Source organism: Chenopodium album, chromosome 9 (assembly GCF_948465745.1).
Source record: "Chenopodium album chromosome 9, dcCheAlbu1.1, whole genome shotgun sequence".
NCBI classification, from domain to species: Eukaryota; Viridiplantae; Streptophyta; class Magnoliopsida; order Caryophyllales; family Amaranthaceae; genus Chenopodium; species Chenopodium album.
In genome coordinates, this window is record NC_137842.1 from 36,189,977 (window position 1) to 36,210,293 (window position 20,317).

Genomic DNA, 20,317 nt, shown 5'->3' on the forward strand with positions numbered 1-20,317 from the left:
TTGATCAAACTTGGCTTAGTACGACTTTTAGGCTAGTCCCTTTAGAGCAAAATACTAGAAACAGTCCCAGGTCGATGTTCCATTATGGCACAAAGATTTGGACCGTGGCGCCACACGCTAGTGACTGGCGCCAGGCGACGATTTCGTTGTATGGCGCTGATCCTTAGCGTCTGGCAACGGTACTGTCGTCTAACGACAACCTGTATTCTTGCTCGAGTCTTCACGACGAGTCAATCTAATCAATTTGTGAAATGGTTCAATTAATTTATTAATGGCAGTAATCATGTTCATTCCTTAATTGAGTCTAGGCACATAGTCCCATGGTCTCTCAGAAGAATCAAAGTATATCACTCACATTCACTATTAAAAAACACACTTTATGGATATGTCACCATGACAATGTCTTAGGTTCATGGATGAGTCAATCTTTCCGTCATTCGAGTTGGGGGGTCCACTTTATTCCTAAATTCTTTCATATCTCTTCATCTACATCTCTTCCCATCCATCGCATGTTGAATAGAGCTTAAGTCAAAAATGAAAAACTTACCCCTAATTTCCCTTTCCACAGCACTTGGTCAAGGAGGGAAGGGCTATTAATCAAGGACAACACCTTTCTTCAAGTACTACATTTTGACAAACCAATTAGTTAGAAAAGAAAGGCTAAGAAGATAATGACGTCTCAGGAAGAAGTTAATGAACTCAAGAAGGATGTGGCCAACCTACCTGAATTGATAAAGAGTATAGCCCTTCAAGTCAATGACCCTATAAGGCAATGTTGGGGTTTCGTGAGTCCTACTCACCGCGGAAAAAATTCGAGCCAAGGATCACACTCACAATAGATAATATCACTAATGCATAAACACAAATGGGCAAAATAGGAAATACACCTTTGTCGCGTGCTTTGCCAGACCAATTGGGTTCTTACTTGAAAGCTTAAACCAAAAAACACTAGAGCCTCCGACGGAGATCCACCCGCAAAAACGACTACCGACTTTTAGGTCCGTTACCTCGAGGTTAGCGAGGTCCGACCAAAACCCGAGTATTATATGAGTTTAAGAGTTTTTGCAAACGCAATGCTCTATTGAACTCCTACTTAAGCACCATTTTCAAAAACCCAAGTTGGGTATTTATACGGAATGGTGAGAGTGGGAATTTCTATCCCATCAATGTGGGACTATGAAATTCCACAATTTATAATAAAGCTAAAATAAAATAAAGAATAAAACTAATCATAATTCTACAAGTGTCATTAATACATGCAAAGGGAAGTGAGGACCACTTGGAGAGGGGGGGGACCAAACTTGCTCCCCACTTCTTTCTCTCCTTGTGCCACATGTCCCTCACCCCTCACATGCTTCCCATATGCATGGCCCTAGCTAGCCCGTGCCATGCCCAGCCACGACCCGGTCCCGTATTTGGAGATGCGGGCTGCTGCTTGCGGCTAGCAAGCCACGCACTCCAAGCGCAGTCTGCTGCTAGCATGACGCGTATACCAAGTGCGGGCTTTTAGCAGCTTACCGCCCTTGCATGTCGCTGTTGCTAGCAATGGTGTGCTAGCACGCAGCAGCCAGCCTTGGCTCGGCCTGGTGCAAATGCTAGCCACCATGCTTGCGCATCATGCCCCTAGCACTCGAATGATTGGGGCATTCCGATGCTAGGGGTATTTTCAGAAATATTTTTGATTAATTATTATTTGCGCGTCTCGTCATTTACTATTTTTGACTTGAATTCCGACGCTCGGTTTTGACGATCTAAGCTCAAAGTTCTGACGTCTAAACATATAATACTCGGGCGACTCATTATTTTCAATAGAATTATTTCGTCAAGTCGTTACGTTAATTGCTTGGGTGTGACCCGAAGGGTTCAGTCAAGATTAAGCTGTAATATTAATTATACATTAATATTACAAATCGGAAGCGGCCTCCACCTAGGCATTCCGATCACTTGACCTTATTGAATATATTAGCTTTCTAATAATTCATAACTCACTAACAGAATAATACACTTGTTCAAATGACACTATTCCTTTTAATCTCCCACTTGTCCTTCCGGACAAGTGAGCATTCAGTGTATAACCCGTTTCCTATGTCTCTTCATGAACTACATCGTAAGATTATTCGTCATCCCTGTTACGTCCAAAATTGTTTCTTAAAATCCGAGTTTGACTGTCAATAAGTAGATGATTTCTAAAATCCATCCGAGCACGGCCATGCATTTTCACAGTCTCGCTCTTCGAGAGGCCTTGTAAACAACAAGACATGTTCCCTATTATTAGTAGGGAGACATTCTCAGTCCTGTAATGTAGCTTCTATTACTAAGAGGACCTAGCCGCCTGATAGCCGTCGTTATAATCCCCAATTACGACAGACGTTTGACCGACATAAAAAAGGGACTAGTACTCAAACAAGAGACATCACAATACTCATGGTCAAGGAAAAGAGTTCCGATAGCAATAATGAGAAATATACTTATGATTATTTTGAATCTCTTAAAGTGTTCTCATAGGTCAATCCAGTATGGTTCTAAACTAATACATGTGTAAATGATTTATGTGCTCATAGCACAAGAAACGGTGCCATAATTCATACTACACACTAATCTCTATTGGTCATTAATCGTCCACCATATAAATGACCTTGATTTGAGATAATTTTCGATTAAAATATTCAATGTTCACTTAATAGGTGTTTCTTTATCCAAGACATTGTCTTGATACCCTATTTTGAGACATTGTCTTGATACCCTATTTTTGAATATTCTTTAAATCGAATGGACTCATTATTTAATTCTAAACCATAGTTAAATAGAAACGGAGTGATTTAAATTGCATGAAAATTTAATTACTCCAAAACTGAATGGTTCTTCATAGTGTTTTACATCAACATTGTCCAAAATTTAATTAAAACACTAAAATAAAGAAATCAAAGCAAGTTTCCAATGTGCTTGATTCCCATTGCCTCAACGTGTTTGTTGTGCTTCACTTGAGACAAAGGTTTAGTGAGTGGATCAGCAACATTATCATCCGTTCCAACCTTGCAAATTATGATTTCACCTTCTAGTTTCCATTCTCTAATCATGTGAAATCGCCTCTTGACATGTTTGACCTTCTGATGTTCTGGTGGCTCTCTGGCCTGAGAAATAGCCCCATTGTTGTCACAATAGAGATCTATTGGACCCTTGATGGAGGGTACAACATCACGTTCCCCTATGAACTTGAGAATCCAAACTGCCTCCTTAGCTGCCTCAGATGATGCCAAGTATTCGGCTTAAGTTGTAGAATTAGTAGTTGTGCTTTGCTTAGCACTCTTACAACTAAACGCTCCTCCATTGAGACAGAATATGTACCCAGACTGTGACTTGAAGTCGTCTGTATCTATGTGGAAGCTTGCGTCGGTGTATCCCTCAACAACCAATTTATATCTACCACCATAGACCAGGGATTTATCCTTGTTCCTTTTCAGGTACTTTAGGATATTTTTTGCTAAGGTCCAATGCGCCTCTCCTGGGTCTGATTGGTATCGGCTCGTAGCGCTCAAGGCATACGATACATCTGGCCTAGTACATATCATGGCATACATGATCGATCCAATAAGCAAAGCATATGGAGTCTCATTCATCCTTTCCCGCTCATCAGGTGTCTTTAGACACTGATTCTTGCTTAGGGTTATGCCATGTGACACGCACACGCACTCCATATGGTTTGGAACCACGAAAGGAGGATCGGGGATGATGGTACGCATTGAGTCATGGAGTGACATTCCCACGTATTGGCCTCTACTCGATTCTTATAGTGAAAAGTGATTGTTGCGATCTCAATGGCATACAAACAAAATATTCAATTCGCTCCAAACTATTATGCTAAATTGGTTGAATATTAATGAAACATATAATTCTAAAATATTTGTGATCACTTGATTAAACAACAAGAAAATAAAAAGGATCCTAAACCGGTTGTCCAAATTATCTTATTAGGCGTGATTTTCAATTACTTATTCCCTTTAACATGCAATATGCTGATCAATAAATAGAATAAAGATTAATATTGGAAGCAATTTAACAATAATAGCGTTAGTCAAATCTAATAATAAATTAAACTAATCATGGATACTAGCAAAATAAAAATAAAATAAGAGTAATTAAATTAATTAATTAATTACTCACATTCTACGCGTTCCTTTAAATTGCAACATCATGAATAAATTGTTAGTAACTTCTATAAAAAAATATAAATCAAATGGAAATAGTTAAATTAAAATTATAGTTAATTTGGTCCAAACCCTCAGTTAATTCTACCTTTTCACGCCTTGGTTTTAAGTATAGAACTTCAGGTAAAGTATGTACTCCTTGGAGTGCTTAGGGGAAGTATTTTGAGAGAATAGAGTGGCTAGTGTTTAGGCTAAATAGGGAGAAGAGAATTATTTTATGATCAAGCTTGTTGATGATTTAAAAAGGGATATATGACCTCTATTTATAGAGAAAAAAGAAGGGGCAAAAATTAGGATAAGATCCGAATTAAATCAGAATAAAACTCGATAGACAGTTGTTTTTGTGGTTTTTGTTTTTGTCATACCTTTTGATCCAAAAATCAGAATAAGATAAATAAGATATCGTTGGAAATCTCTTGAAGTCTACTTTATAAAACAATTAGAATGAGATTAAAATCCCTTGTAGAATAAATTATATGGACGAAATAGTGGGACGGTGTCAGTTTTGGATAAAGTTTGATATTTAATTCATATCTTTTTCGTTATAGCTCGGAATTGATATTATAATATATCATTGGAAAGATAATTTGAAGGGATATCCAACCATATAAGATTTGGATAAAAATATGAGGCATGAAAATAATATATGTCTATTTTTGAACGTCTTTCAATTCGGATAGAATTAGGACTTTCAAAACGAAAAAGTTTTATTCAATTTCAAACTTTTTAATTTTATCTTTTCAAAAAGGATAATTAAGATCTTTTAGAAACTTATAGAAGCTTCCAATTAATCCTAATTGGTTTAGGAATGGGATTAAATCCTTTGCACCCTCCACATGATCATTGGGTCGTAGGTAAGGTGGGCTTAGGTTCGGTTTGGGCTCAGTTAAAAATTTTGGCCATAACTTATTCGTTATAACTCGGATTTGGCTTATAATATATTGTTAGACAACTCTTTTCAAGCCCCATCCAAGTATTCAATTGTTGTACCTAGATTATTGACCAACATAAACTGGACTAAACGTTTTCATAAAAAGGACGCGAAATGAATGATTTTAAAAGACACGAAATAAATTATTTTGAGATTAAAGACACAAATAGAGGAAAATAAGTTATGATTTGGGGAAATGGGCTAGGAATTGGTTTGTTTATGAAATGGAAATATGGATTTAAGCACTCCAAAGATTAAATACTCAACCCGGCAAATAATGGCGAGCGATGAAAGGTTGTTCATCATCGGGTTTGGTTTTGGGGAGACATTTTTAGGTGTCTACACTAGGGTTCTAGGGTTCGAAATTTTCGAATGATCTAGACTTAATTCGGTCCTCTTCATTACTATTTTGAGCATAATTAAATCACATTTAATCAATTCCAAGAGTTAAATCACATTTAAAATAATAATTGACCCATAATTAAATTATTCTCCCTCCTAATTGAATTAAAATTGTAGACTATCAAAGAATTAATATTCAATATATGTACATGCATAGGCTAATTGATACCAATGTAGGAGTTTATAGGTACTACGCAGCGGAAATAAACATGAATCATATTCATACAGTACCTAATCCCAAGATCTAATGCATAACACATAAAGAACATATAATTGTATCTTTGAAGCATAATTCCACGTGCGATTGAGCAAGATATAGAACCTCAAGCGTGATTCTTCTACTTGGTCCACGGGCATAGATTAAGACCTCCACTAAGGCTAGTAAGTTGCAATTGAACCTTTCAATTGTCATTCTATGAAGAAGAGCGAGCAACGAACCACCATGAGCCACCACAAACCACCACACGAGCCACCAAGTGTGGCCGACCGTACGGACGAAGGGAGGAGAGAGATAGTCGTGAGTTAGAGAGAGGAATTAGGGTTTTGATATTGGTTGCCTTCATGTCAAAATACACTGTGTGAATTATGACTACTACTCTGTAACCCTGGGCATGGATCTTATTTATAGATCCCATCTCTAAATAAGAGCCCATGTCAAAAGCCCAAAACCTAATTCTCATCAAACTATGCTAGCCCAATGCATTTCATGGTTAGTTAATTCTCATGAGCCCAATTAATGGTCCTCTTACTTGCTTAACCCAATACCCTTGTTGTGTGACCTCACAAGATCCATTCTAGTAGGCTTTGTATTATTTGACTAGCCCAAAGTTCATTGATCATAGTCTAGCAACAGATAATGACAACCCAAAAGAACGAACTTATTATCTTCATAATAGTGATCCTTGATACATCTAGTAATTGCACTTATCGAAGACACAATTCCTTCAAGATGGTCATAAAAAAGGAAAAATTGGAAGGAGCTATAAGTGTGGCAGTTTTTAGGCGGTAACCCCTAACTTGATGAAGATCATCAAACAAAAGGAAAAATTGGAAGGAGCTATAAGCGTGTGCTTGACGGTGCAAGATACGCGTTTCTTAACTCTTTTATCTGTTTTAAGTAATGCTAGTTTGCAGGTATCGGCGTTACAAGAATGATTTAGGATAGCAGAACATTCTGAATCATTCTTCGTTCCTATCGCTACTTTGACTTTCGTTTTTGAAACTTAAGTTTCTCAAAACTCAGTCAAAGTGGGGGCTTCTGTAGACACCCAATGTGTCTTCCCAAAACCAAATCCAGTGATGAATACTACTACAAAAAGAGTATTTTCTCGACGCTGGACCCTCGACGTTGAGCAAGGAGAGGCAACTATTAAATGTACTATGCGCATTATCTCGACGCTTTTCTGGGTCGGAATTAATTTTCGGTGCTATAAAGCGTCGAGAAACAGTAACACGTGCCCTACACGTGACTGTAAAACCCACTGAACACACAAACAAAAAAAAACTGTATTCTCACTGCTCAGTTGTAAACCTAACTATTCTTCTCTCTTTCAATCCTAATTCTACAAAGACAATTATGGAACTGTTGATTCCAAACTCAGATCTTTGTTTTTCTCGCAGCAATTTTAAAATGAAGATTATCATTTTGTAAATCAGATTTTTGCTCCTCTTTGATGTTATTTTAAATTGAGGTACATCAATTTCAAATTTAGATCTTTGTTCTTATTAAATTCAAATTCGAATTCAGGTACATCAATTAAAAATTCAGATCTTTGTCACTCTTTGAATTAATTGCTAGATCTTGACCCAAGATTGTAATCTATGTCGCCCTTTCAGTGTCGATTGATAATATAAAGATGCATCTTTTCCTTTTGTTATTCAAAATTTTTTCCAAATTGAATCATGTAATTTGTTTTTTAATTTTTATTTTCCAATAATCTCACGAATTATGCTTAGGTATGGGTTAGCTTCACGAGTAATTAATGGGATTTTAGGGTTTCTATATTGTTATGTTTCATTTTGTGCTTCTGTTTTAATTTAATTCTAAAAATTATCCTTTTGTTTTCATGTGTTTGATTGAGAATAATCACATTGTTTTTCGTCTCATAATTCTATCACAAATTGCAGTGTTAGTTTTTCGAAGGAGTTGCTGTGAGTGCTGACTTCGTTGGACTCGTTCTACTTTGTTAGAGAAGCTTTTTAGGTGATTCATTTTTTGAATCTCGGTGTTGTTATGTCTTCTTTCTGCCTTTAAAATTTCAGAATTTTTGGAGTTAATTTGCTATTAAACTAGGCTTTTTATTTGGACTGATCTGTTTTAGTTCGAATTTGTTTATTCTTGTTGTTTGGATGGGATTTTAATAGGGTTGTTCTGTAATTATTTTCTATGGAGTTCCTGTGTCATTTAGATTATATTGACAGTTTTTGAAATTATTATTGCACTCTTTATTGCCCATGTGTTTCTTCCTTCTACTGTTTTTCTTGTGCGTTTATTTTTCACTTGTATGTGATTACTAGGTAGATGAATTGCTAAATAAAATAACTTATGGTTGATTTCCATTAGAAATGTGAGTAACTTTATCAGAGAACAAAACAACTAAATATTCAGACTAAGGCTAGATTCGAGGCTTTCTCTAAACTAACTTTTATCGCTTGCTTTAACTTTGGAATATCATGAATGTCATTCTACGGTAGGCAAGCATACACCAATAAGTTAGGTATTTATATTAAATTGAAAATTTTCTACATTTCATTGTTACTTAGTCAGCGGGGCTGCCATTTTAAGCTTCAATATAGTTAGAGAACCACCGATAAAGTTCTGTTTATTTTACCAGGCATTGATGCATCTGTTCCTTTGCCTTGTTTTGGTATAGGATTCTAAATTGTTTTACAAGTGCGTGAGAGCTTTAAAATCCTTTACTTCATTTCATTACATAGGAACTATTGCTGGAAAGGTGGGTATAGGGTCACATGCTGCTAGTGGTGTCAAGGAATATTCTGTTATGGATGGAAAAAGGTAAAACTTTGTCCCAATAAATTAGTCCAAATTGCATAAATAAATTATAAATTATTATGATTTCTCTTCATTTCTTACTGCATGATAGTTTAATGAAGATCTGGAATTTGAACAAGTTATCTGGAATTATCGAAGTGGTTAATTGTTAAGGAATAGGGAGTTGGCCATTGAAAGATAATATACTCGATAATTTAATAACATGAATTATTTAAAGCCCAATGATGTCGAATGAAAGGAATGGTGTCCTTCAAACAAGTGTACTATTCCGTTAGTGGGTTCAAAATTATTAGAAAGCTAATATATTAAGTAAGGTCAAGTGATCGGAATGCCTAGGTGGAGGCCGCTTTCGATCAGTAATATATTACAACTTAATATTGACTGAACCCTTTGGGTCACCCTTAGCAGTAAACGAACCGACTCGACGAATTAATTCGGAAGAAATTAATTCGTCGACCGAGTATTAAATATTTAGACGTCGAAAATTCGAGCTTAAAGCGTCGAAACCGAGCGCCAGAAGATGAGTCAAAAATATTAAATGACGAGACCTGCAAATAATAATAAATCGACAATATTTCCCAAAATACCCTTAGCATCGGAATGCCTCGAGCATCCGAGTGCTAGGGGCATAATGTGCTAAGCATTGGTTTCTAGCATGCACACCAAGCCAAGCCTAGGCTGGCTTGGGCATACTAGCGCACCAACACTAGCAGCCAAAGGCAGCCACGGCCGCAAGCAACAGCAGTAGCCCGCACAAGGTGTGCGTGGCTTGCTGGCCGCAAGCAGCAGCAGCTCGCACAAGCGTGCATGGCTTGCTAGCTACGAGCAGCAGCAGCCCGCATCACCTAGGTGCGGGTGGTGGGCCGTGTGCAAAAGGGGAAGCTAGTAAAGGGAGGGTTAAAGGTGAGGGACATGTGTCACAAGGAGAATATGGAGTGGGGAGCAAGTATGGTCCCCTACTCTCCAAGTGGTCCCCTCTTCCCTTTACATATAATGGTGACACTTGTAGATTTATTATTAGTTTGCTTATTTATTTTAATTAAGCTTTAAAATAAATTGTGGAATTTCATGACTCCCACATTGATGGGATAGAAATTCCCACTCTCCCTCTTGCCTATAAATACCCATCTTGGGTTTTTGGGAAGAGGGCTTGAGTAGGAGTTCAATAGAGCATTGCATTAGCGAAAACTCTTAATCTCACATAATACTGGAGTTTTGGTCGAACCTCGCTAACCTCGAGGTAACGGACCTAAATGTCGCTAGTAGTTTTTGCGGGTGGACTTCCGTAGGAGGCTCGCGTATTTTCGGAGCTTAAAGCTTTCAAGTAAGAGCCCGTCTTTGAGGGCGAAGCACACTACAAAGGTAAATTCCGATTGTATCCTTTTATGTTTATTTGTTATGCTTTATGGTTTTATAAATTGCGAGTGGTTCTTTGGGTTGGGGTTGTTTCCACGGTAAGTTGGACATACCAAACCCCAACAGCGGTATCGGAACCTCGCTCATTTATTTTTAAAATCATAATATTTTTCAAGGTATTTTTATGGCTTAATTTTTCTGGTTTTGAAGTGCTAATTAGATTAGTAGCTCATTTTATTTATTTTAACCTCGTATTAAAGCTATCATCAGCCTCGAACCCAGATTTTGACCCAAAAATAGTGAATTTTGGGTGGAAATGTGTTCTGGAAATGGGACGGTTTTTAGCCAAAAAACGACCAGAAATGCACTTTTTGAGGGATTTTTCGTTTTTACGAAAAATTTTAAGTCTTTCTAACCTTTAAAATTAATTGCATATTTATGGTGTTTATGTAATTGGTTCAATACATATTTTATATGAAATTTTAAACCTCTTTAGGCATGATTACTTGGTGGTAATTTGTGCTTGAAAGCTTGGTTTTATTTTTCACATAATTGCAAACTAATTGCATTAAGTGTGAAATTGTTGTTCTTTGAGGCTTCCAAGTACTAAAGATTTAATCTTTAATTATGTTAAGTGATTGAAACTTTAAGTTACTAAATTCCATGAATTTTTTTTTAAACTTTGTTGATTTAATCATTTTTTGGTTGATTGGAATCATAAAGTTTGAAACTTTGTAATAGAAAATTGTTTATCTTCGTATTGGAAGATATAATTTTTCAAGGATTCACAAGTATTAAAGTTGGAATCTTTAATTGAACTTATGTTCATTTTTCCAACTCCCTATTATTTTGTCAAAAACTCAAGATTAATTTAAATTAAATAAATTAATAGCGAGTAATTGCCCTCATATTTTTGCTGCACCAAGTTAAACCAATTTAATTAAAGAAGGGTTCTTGGGAATTATTTTGGTTACATGCACTTTGAAAATTTTATTTTAAGTTTAACTTGTTTAAATTTTTCATTTTGCTCAACAAATTAGTTCTAAAATTAATTTAGAATTAATTAAAATGTCACGGAATATTTGGGATCAAAGTCCCGAGGCTATGGCACGCAAATCAAGGCATAAGCACCCTTGGCTAGTTGGGCTGCATAGCAGCCAGCATGTGGCTGCCAAGGGGCTGCCATGTGTGTGCGTGCAGCCAAGCCGTTGCTGGTGCACACAGCCGCAAGCAGCAGCACAACAACAGCATCACAGCGGCAGCATGCTGCCTTGTGCGTGCGTGTGTGCGTGCTGTGTTGCGTGGTGCATGGGGTCGTTGTGGTGCGGGCGTGATGGCACGAGAGCATAGTGTACTTGGACTTGGTGCATGCGTCGTGTAATAGGGAATATACATAGACGTTGGTTGCGAAGCAATGTTGTAACACCCCGTCCAAAATAGAAGGCGAGACGTTAGCGAAAATAACGTCAAGAAGGAATGTGACTCTAAGGGTTACTAAAAACTAAACAAAATAAATAAATTAAATAACTGAAACAAAAATTATGAAGAGAAAGAAATCTCAAATGATCAAAGAAAACTTTTAACGAGGCAGAACAACCTCAAATTCGACTATCTTATAAAGAGAGGTAAAGACATCAAAGAATAATCGATAAAAGTACTTGGGGACAACCTAAACACTCTGCTCTCAGCCTAGACTCAACAAACGCTACTCTTGACCTGCAAATAAAATTTAGGTTCCACAATCAGTGGGGAGTAACTAGCAGTTCTCCCAAAACTTGTAGAAACACAAAGCTAAGCATAGAGTAAAGCATAGAAGCATACAAAAAAAAAAAAAATACAACATATAGACTAGATAAACAACTACTTCACAATACACTCAAGATAAACATGATAAGATACATAGATAGGAATACAAGTCAAAACATGCAACATGATTACAATACAATACAAAACAAACATGTATATTAAACAAAATGAATATATTACCACATGATTATAGAGTAAGAATAAATAGAACCCAAAGCATAAGCAATAAACTCATAAAAACAATAATTAACACTTATAAAGGTTCTTTAAAGAGATTTAGAAAATTCTTGACTTGACTTAAGAAGACCTTCTCAAAAGCGTAATAATATTAAAATAGAGAATTTTAACTTTTCGAAAACTGATCCATAGTGAGGTAAGCATATAAAATATGAACGCCGGTGAATTCCGCAGCCCACCATCAAAGGTTTGTCAGGGCGAACCTACAGACGATTCCGCAGCCGTCTGCGTCTGAGAATGGCCAAACTCCCAGTTTTCCTACTCGAATTCCGCAGCCCGAGTAGTTCCGGACGACAACAATTAACCTAGAAAATTACATCTCGAATTCCACAGCCCAAGATGTTGGCATGTTCCAACCATTGAATTCCGCAGCCCAATGGTTGTCTTACACTCACGGATCATATAAAATAGTAAAAAATATTTCTTCAAAATCATCCGACCACATTTTAGGGATCATCAACCCTAACTTAAAATACTTCAAGTCTTTACTTCTAAGACCAAAATTCATCAAATATCCTTTCAAAAGAGTTTAACTTCAAAATTCTTCAAAGTACACAAAATCATTTATAAATCATAACATGGTGTCACTCTTATTGTCTGGATTTGGGTACGAAGCTAATTATAATAAAATATCACAAAACACTCCGTACACAACCCTTGGCGAAGTGGTGCTAAAAACAGTGTTATTCTACTTTAAAGCGCAACGACGTCGACAACTCACTTACCACCCAAAAATGGCAGCCAATATATGACATCTTAAATGCTTCATGAACACATCCAAAGCATGCTAGAATGATAAAAAAAAAACTAGGACATATTAATCCACATATTAGGCAATATATACACACAATATAGGCTTAAATTCATGACTTTAACAGGGTAAAAACAACATGACAAAGTGGCAGCCCCTAATTAGAATTACAGCAGCACATTGTAAAACAAATTCACCCAAAACCAACCTTAAACTCACAATTAACCTTAGCCCATTATCACACACATTCTAAAAACACCATAGATCAGAATAGACACAAGATTAGGCATAAATATTATGCAATACATCACTTAAAACCACTCAATTCACGCAGCTCACAAACTAACCTCGCAGCAACACCTTGCTTAGTTTTAGGCATATAATCACATCAAAACATACCCCAAAACATGATAATTTTACTTGGAGATATTCCTTACATGATGCCTAATTATAAATAAACAATAAAGGCCTATAAAACAAGTAAATAACATGCTTAAGGGCTGTAGATGTACATGGTAACTTCATTGATTATAGCAGCAGCAATGTGAGGATTCTAGTGCTTAAATTCAAGACATATCTTCTATTAAAACATGAGTAAACCATTTAGGAACATACCTAACATGATGCTACACCAAATTAGGTACCAAATCAACCAAAAACTAGGAAAAATAGAGCTTTAAACCCACAACAGCATAACAACAATTACAGCAGCAATTTCGATGTGTATTAGGGTGTATAACATGCTTCAAAACTACTAAAACACAACAATAACTTATGGAACCAAACCTTAATATATATACTACATCTAGGGATGATTATATAGCATAAAAACCAGCAATAAAACATGAATAAGATACCCTCATTTCTCACGCACAAAACAACAAACAAACATGAAACTCTAGCACCTTGAATTACAATGAATTTCTAATCTAACCAACTCTAATTTGCACCTAGCCTTAACCTATCCTAGCCATGATTTCTAAATCTTGGAATAGTGCTAGTTAACTTGAATGGAGAGCATGAAAAATCAGATTAGAATAGAGGAAAAGATCGTAATTTGAATCCGCCCGAGCTGCTCCAAAGTTACGCCTCTTGCTAGCCTTGATCGATGAGGTTCTATGGTGTTGACTGCTTAAATAAGAGGGTAAAATACAACATCAATGACCCACGACTATCCCTTGATAATTACCAGAAGATTTGAGGGAAATTGAGAGGAGAAAAGTGTTGTGATGGTGCAGCAACCTCACGCACAAGAAGCGTTGTTTTTGTATGTGAATGGTAGGGAATATCAAGTTGTTTTGGACAGTATTTAATTGGTGATTGAATGGGATTGTTTGTGGGTGTAAATGGGGGGTTACTATGGTGAAAAAATGGACAGTAACAGACCCTTGTATAGCCGTGAGAAATAGGAGAAGTTGGGCTCAAGCAACACATGTGATTAGAAAGCAAATCCCTATATTAAGAATGTTAATTGGATTAGTTTAAGAGGGTTAACTAAGGAGTAACATTGGCTTAAGGAGGGAAAATAAAGAAGGGTATACAACTATACAAGCCCTATTGAACGATTTATTACTAGTCCAAATTCTATTCCGAGCTAATCCTAGTTGGCCCAAAACTAGACTAGGGAATGAATGTAACATGTGGCGATTTGAAACGCGTTTGAAAACGATAATAAAGATTATATCATTGATATCACAATAATAAAATCAATAATAATAATGAAAATAATAACTTAAATCGCAATACAATATATATATATATATATATATATATAGTTCATAAGTACCGAAAAGCGACATAAAAGACGAAATGTGAAATCAGTAATATTATTTATTTATAATGACCTGATTAATAAAAAGACATTATAATGAGTTTTATAAATAAAAGAATTATAGAATACATTATAAACAATACCAATTTGATAAACGAGTTGACGGAAATCACCCAATACAACTTTATTTATCTGTATTGATACGATTGCACGTAAATTATTTTTAAAACTCCCAAAAATCATTTTATACCTATTAGATCGGTACTTCGGTCAAGGAATCACCCATGATGACCCGTATCAATCGCAATAGGTTAAATATCAAAATTATATATAATTTAGTATCACTTACTGAATTAATGCTTAAGCTAAAGGAATCACCCTTTAAGGCTAATATCAATTCAGACAAATCAAATACAATTGAAATGATTAAAATTTAAATATAGAACCTTTTTAAATAACTTTCAATCGTTTTGTTAAAACATTTTAATAAGGGTTTTTAAAAGCTTGGGATGACCCTTAAATCAAATAATGATTTTAAAAATTAAATTAACATTTCAATTTAGAAAATGATATTTAAATTAGAAATTAGGATTTATAAGTTGAAACACACATAAAATAATTGTTCGAAAATACAGGGCGTTACAAATGTAGTGCAATGAGTTCGTACAACATGGCCATCAAGGGCCACATTATTGATGTGTGAAAGTTCGCTGGTGTGGGCGGTGTAACGCTTAGCGACATAGGCCCCACTCCCACGTTCATTGAGCATCAAACGGTTGTGCGGAATGAGAGCACTCCATGTCTTAGTGCTAGGCACTTAGACATTTTGGACTACGTAATTTTTTTTCCTTAAATTGTTGTTTTAATTATTTTATTTATCTAATTTGTTTTTAATTATTTTAATAAATTTTGGAGGCTTGGCCTCGGCTTTGAGCGACATTGGCAAAATTTATTTTTACAAATTTTGGGTTTTACCGACTTAATTAATTGGATTAATTGAGTTGGATGCGGAATTTAGTGAGAGATTCAAATATTAATTTTGCTTATTTACATAACCGGTAAATACAACTTTGACTAGTTTTAATTAGGCGTGTTAATTGGATTAACCACCTAGATTAGTTACTAGTTCATGCGTGTTTATGCATTGTTACTTGTTTATCGTTGTAAAATGCATGGGTAATTCACAGATAGTGAATGGATGAATGGAATGTATATTCTCTCATAGGTTTTATGAAATGGTAACTAGTTGGGCCCGATTAGGATAGAAAATACGGACTGCGATCCGTGACGTATTTTTATAAATCTAAATACGTTCTACGTACCGTTGAGTATTTTTGTACCTTAATATTTACATTAGTCCTAATCGTAAATACAAGTAGTTGCATTTGATTATGGTCAAGTCTTGAAGATAGAGGTTCTTGGAAGACGTAGCCATGAAGTTGCAAAAAAAGACCTTTTGAAGATTTGAAGATTTCAAGGGGTCATGCTAGTTGCCAAATGCATCTATATTTATGTTATTCGATAAATATAAATGTTTATGTATATGAATTGTATGTTAGATGCATGTTTAGGATTTCGAATGTTGTGATGATTAATTATGTTCACTCAAATCAACCAACATAGAAACCCTAGGTCCCTAAATATTGAGTAAAACATGCCATTCCAAAACAACACTTACCAACCAAACGAGGGTAGTAGTGGGCTACGCCAAAGCGAGGCATCACTACCTCTCCAAGGAGCATAAGGCATACCAAGTATTCAAGTTGGTTTTGGTTGTACTCAACGATATGAGTGATGGAGTCCTAACATGTCGTGGCAAAGTGAATAAATTGTTAAGAGAGCATTTGATGCAACGATTTATTCAACCAAGAGTGGCTTGGAGCCATTAGCAAAGCGTTGCTTACGTTAGGAGATTGAGTGTTAACACAAGCCAAAGCATGCTTAACCACTCTTTGTTTCTTCGGATATTGGAATTGACTTATTCTCAACAAATTGGGGACAACGTTAAATGTGTGAATAAGACGTTAAATAAGTTTGATTAAAAATTGCATGAATTCAATCTTATTCAAAGTATTATGAATGGTTTTTCATTTCAAATTCTTTCAATTGTAGAATCATGTCTTCAAATAACTCAAACAACCAATTCTCGTTACGCTCAATTGTCGACAAGGAAAAGTTGAGTGGGCCAAATTTTCTTGATTGGCAAAGGAATTTACGAATTGTTCTAATGCAAGAGCAAAAGGAATATGTCCTTGATGAGGAAATGCCCGAGGCTCCCAATGAGAAGGTGACTCAGGCTGCCCTAAATCGATGTCAAATTGCTAATCGAGATGTCAAATGCATCATGTTGGCCACAATGTCTCCTGAGCTTCAAAATACTTTCTTTGAGAAGGAGACGACTTTTGAGATCATTTATGAACTGCAGAATATGTTTCATGAGCAGGCCCGAACGGAAAGGTTTGAAACCAACAGGCAGATCCTTGAGAGCAAGCTCAAGAAAGGAGAGCCAGTCAGCCCACATGTACTCAAAATGATAGGATTGTTTGAGAACATGTGAAGGCTTGATGCGTGGTATTCAACCGAGATGACATTTGATATCATTCTCCGCTCGCTGCACAAAGGCTATGATCAGTCCAAGATGAACTATAACATGCACAACATGGAGAAAACCCTCACCGAGATTCATGGTATGTTGAAGCAAGCATAGCAAACGCTTAAGGATGAGGGGAAGCATGATATGCTCATGATTAAAAAGGGCAAGCCGTTCAAATTCTCAGGCAAGAAGAGGAAAGGCTTTAAGGGGAAGGGCGAAAAGAAAGCCTTTCCGCCTAAGTCTAAATCTACCAAGGATAACAAAGATAAGAATGTAGCGTCCTCTAAATTTGATTCCGAATGTTTCTACTGTAAGAATAAGGGACATTGGAAGAGAGATTGCCTCAAGTTCAAGGGAGATAAGAAGAACGAAACTGTTACTTCTGAATCAGGTATATTCGTTATAGAATTTAACTTCACTAGCTTAGCATCATGGGTATTAGAAATCGGATGTGGCTCACACCTTTGTTCCAATTCTCAGGGACTAAGGAACGCTAGAAGGATAGAGAAGGGAGAGGTTAAACTCCAGGTCGGCAATGGAGCCATAATTAGTGACGTATCCGTAGGAACTCTCGGTTTGTTTTTTCTCACCGGGCTAGTTTTGGAACTAGATAATGTTTATTATGTTCCTAACATCACCAAAAACATCACTTCAATTTCGGCGTTGGACGCCAAGGGTTTTTAATTTTGAGTAAAAGACAATGAATGTTCGTTTTATCTCAATAATGTTTTATATGGTATTGCACATTCTGAAAATAGTCTTTATGTGCTTGATCTAGACAAACAAGTTTATAATGTGAATAATACTAACAAAAGCGGTAAGACCATGGAGTCAAACCAAACTTACTTGTGGCATTATCGTCTTGGCCATATTAACATCAAACGCATAAACAGGCTTTTACAAGAAGGTGTTCTTGATTCTTTTGATTTAGAATTGTTTGAGAATTGCGAGGGATGTTTATTAGGCAGATGATTAAACAACCATTCTCCAAGTTGGGAGAAAGGGTAGGAGACCAGTACACACTAATGTATGTGGACCAATGAGCTCCACCACAAGAACTGGTCACCGATAATTTATCACCTTCAAAGATGACTATAGTAGATATGGTTATGTCAACCTAATGTCGCATAAATCTGAATCGTTTGAAAAGTTCAAAGAATTTCAGAGTGAAGTTGAAAATCAGCTTGGCAAGAAAATTAATGCCCTTCGATCGGATCGAGGTGGTGAATACTTGAGCCAAGAATTCGATGACCATCTGAAAGAAAAGGGTATACTTTCAGAATTGACACCTCCAAGAACTCCACAATGGAACGGAGTATCCGAAAGGAGAAATCGGACCTTGTTAGACATGGTACGATCAACAATAGGTCTTAGTGATCTTCCTATCTCTTTCTAGGGACACGCACTTCTAACTACGGCACTAACACTGAACCGTGCACAATCAAAAGCTGTGGAAAAGACTCCATATGAATTATGGACAAAGAAACCTCCTAGGTTGTCTTTTCTAAAGATATGGGGATGCGAAGCATATGTCAAGAAATTGATTTCTGACAAACTTCATCCCAAATCTGACAAGGTTTACTTTGTGGGCTACCTAAAAGAAACCAAAGGGTATTACTTCTAAAACAAATCGGAGAACAAAGTGTTTTTTGCTCGCGATGGTGTCTTTTTGGGGAAGGAACACCTTTCCAAAATGACAAGTGGGAGGAAAATGTAACTCGACGAATTTCATGAGAATGAGCAACAAAATCAGAATGACAGTCAAAGTGCTCAAACAGCATCTGTTGACGCAGGTCAAAATGATAAAAATGTGCAAAGTCAAACCGACAATGCAAATGCTCAATCCATTACCCTACGTAGGTCTCAGAGGCCGAGATCTCAACCTGATAGATATCTTGGTTTAGTATTAACCGAGAATCAGGACATCTTGATCATGGATGGAGATGAACCGGCAACCTATAAGCAAGCGATGGCAACCACCGACTCTGCTAAATGGCAAGAGGCCATGAGATCTGAAATGGATTCCATGTTTGAAAATCAAGTCTTGGACTTGGTTGACTTACCCGAAGTTTATACACCTATCGGTTGTAAGTGGATTTTCAAGATGAAAACCGACAAAGATGGAAATGTATTCATTTACAAAGCTAGATTGGTGGCAAAAGGTTACAGAAAAGTTCATGGTATTGATTATGATGAAATCTTTTCACCAGTTGCAATGCTTAAATCTTTTATACACCTAGCGATTGCTGCATATTACAATTATGAAATATGGCAGATGGACGTCAAAACCGCCTTCCTTAATGGTATCTTAGAAGAAACTGTGTATATGACACAGCCTGAAGGTTTTGTTGACCAAAACAATGCTAGGAAAGTTTGTAAGCTTATGAAGTCCATTTATGGACTAAAGCAAGCAAGCAGAAGTTGGAATCTTCTATTTGATGAAGCCATCGATAAGTTTGATTTTATCAAGAATCCAGATGAGTCTTATGTTTACAAGAAGGTCAGTGGGAGTGACATCAGCTTCCTAGTCTTATATGTAGATGACATATTGCTCATTGGAAATAGCATTCTGTTGTTAGAGTCTGTAAAGGTCTATCTTGGAAAATGCTTCTCAATGAAAGATTTAGGAGAGGCTCAGTACATACTAGGCATCAAGTTCTACAGGGATAGATCAAAAAGGATGATTGGATTGAGTCAAAGTACTTATATTGATAAGGTACTTGCTCGATTTGGCATGGAGGAGGCCCAGAGAAGTTACCTTGAGTATGTAAGTATGGAGGAGGCTAAGATAAGGTACATGGCATAACCCTAAGCAAGAAGTAGTGTCCACTGACACCTGATGAGCGGGTAAGAATGAATCAGATTCCATATGCTTCGCTTATTGGATCGATCATGTATGCCATGATATGTACTAGGCTAGATGTATCGTATGCCTTGAGTGTTACGAGTCGTTACCAATCAGATCCAGGAGAGGCCCATTGGACTGCAGCTAAGAATATCCTAAAGTACCTGAAAAGGAACAAGGATAAATTCCTGGTGTATGGTGGTTTAGAGGAATTAGTTGTGGAAGGTTATACCGACGCAAGCTTCCAGACAAACAGAGACAATTTCAAATCGCAATATGGATATGTGTTTAGTCTGAATGGAGGAGCATTCAGTTGGAAGAGTGCCAAGCAGAGTACAACTGCAGATTCTACAACTGAAGCCGAGTACTTAGCAGCTGCTGAAGCGGCTAAGGAGGCTGTTTGGATT

The 20,317-nt window shown here is 36.6% G+C and overlaps 1 long non-coding RNA gene across 1 annotated transcript; it reads left to right on the forward strand.

The window, feature by feature from the left end:
- The first annotated feature begins 6,901 nt into the window (after positions 1 to 6,901).
- Positions 6,902 to 7,993, forward strand: LOC145559730 (uncharacterized). The gene is made up of 2 exons (XR_014092907.1): positions 6,902 to 7,229; positions 7,666 to 7,993. It is a non-coding gene; the product is annotated as an uncharacterized LOC145559730 (long non-coding RNA).
- Positions 7,994 to 20,317: the final 12,324 nt, after the last annotated feature.